This window comes from Arachis ipaensis, chromosome B03 (assembly GCF_000816755.2).
Source record: "Arachis ipaensis cultivar K30076 chromosome B03, Araip1.1, whole genome shotgun sequence".
In the NCBI taxonomy this organism is placed as follows: domain Eukaryota; kingdom Viridiplantae; phylum Streptophyta; class Magnoliopsida; order Fabales; family Fabaceae; genus Arachis; species Arachis ipaensis.
Genome location: NC_029787.2, coordinates 894,282 through 895,265, shown reverse-complemented (window position 1 = coordinate 895,265; position 984 = coordinate 894,282).

Below are 984 nucleotides of genomic sequence, written 5' to 3'. Positions count from 1 at the left end.
TCTTTAAAACAAATTTAAATTAAAATTTATAATTTAATTATCAAAATAAATTTAAATTTTATTTAGATGATTTATTTGATCAAATCAAATTTTATAATTTAATTATCAAAATAATAATTTAGCAAATATTAAAATACTTGTTAGTATGTGAACTTATAAGTTTTAACACTAAACGGATAATAAACAAATTATACTAAAATTGCCAATTAAGATTGTTATTTTAACAATAATTCTCAAAAACATGATAACATGAAGTAATTATCATAAATACTATTTTCTCATTAAAATACTCTATTATTAACAAATATTATATATGATAATTATCTTAAACAAAGAAGTTTTAGTTTTACTTAAAAAACGGATTTTATAATACCAAAAACTAACAACAGAAATTTTGTTGTTTGCTTTTAAAAATAGGATAAGACAAGATATAGAGAATAAAATAGAGAGATACAAAATTTTATATTTTTGTATTTTGTTTGGTGATAAACTAGAATAAATTATGAAAATTTAATTTATTCTATTTTTTTCATTTAAAAAATTTGAGATAAAAAATATAATAATAAAAAATATAATTATGAAAGAAAAAATGAAAAATAAGTTGTGTCTCTTGTTAGTGTCTCTGTATTTTTCTTTCAGAATGGACATAAAATATACTAATTCAATATCTATGAACTCATTGTTTTTGTCCATATCTCTTCTGTCAAACACAATTTTATGTTTCTATATTCCTATTTTAATATCCTGTCTCTGTAAACAAACGCAGCTTGTGTATCTAACACATTTCACGTTCATTAAGACTTAAGACTTAAGAGGGTTAGTTTTGTCCTTTAGATTTCTGCACAAAAAAAAAATTATCTAAGACTACTTGTTCATAATAGAGATATCATATTCCGTAATTTCAATAGATTTAATTATATAATTTTATTAAATTTTTAATTTAATTTTTATATATTTTTTAATTAAATTAAATTCTTATACCAT